Consider the following 723-nt stretch of genomic DNA (forward strand, 5'->3'; position numbering starts at 1 on the left):
GATAGATAGATAGATAAATTTTATTGTGTATCTAGATATGTGTGCTTGTGTGCGTGTGTGTACGTGAGTCTATCCTGTTTGGTGTTCTGTATACCCGTCTAATCGGAGGGATCGATTATTTCATTAAATCTGAAAAATCCTCAGTGATTAGTTCTTCCAATATTTATTCTCTCCCCTCTACTCGTTCATTTTCTTCTCCGCGGGAGTCTTAGGAAAAAAAACGTCGGCACTTCTAATTCTACCCTCCACATTGTTTTCTCTCATTCTTTTCATCCATTTAATCCCTTTCCCATTAACTTCTGTAAGATAAATGACCCAAATGTCCCTCTCAGTGATCCATTCTGCAGCTGAATTCGTAGTGTTCTTCAACCCACCCACCGAGAGCTCTGTTTTAAAAATTATATTTTTCACGCCCATTATCTCTAACTAGTTGTCTTCGTAAACGTTCGTTCCTGCTTCCCGATCTCCCTGAGGATAGTTGTGGTGCTTCTTCTGGATGCTTGTTCTGTTTGTTCCACTAGTGCTGCTCCTCCTGCACAAGTCGCTCACTTTGCTGGGCTTTTTAATAGCACGTGCACGCCTTAGATGTCTTCGGATTTGTCCCTACAAGTGCTCATCCCACCCCCCTGGGGGTTATCAGCCGACAGAGCAGTACTGTCCACTTGGTTGGGGATGGAGAGCCCCCTGCTGCGCTCACTCAGGGGCACCTGTCCGGGCCCAGCC

Source organism: Pteropus vampyrus, unplaced genomic scaffold (genome assembly GCF_000151845.1).
Source record: "Pteropus vampyrus isolate Shadow unplaced genomic scaffold, Pvam_2.0 Scaffold35, whole genome shotgun sequence".
NCBI classification, from domain to species: Eukaryota; Metazoa; Chordata; class Mammalia; order Chiroptera; family Pteropodidae; genus Pteropus; species Pteropus vampyrus.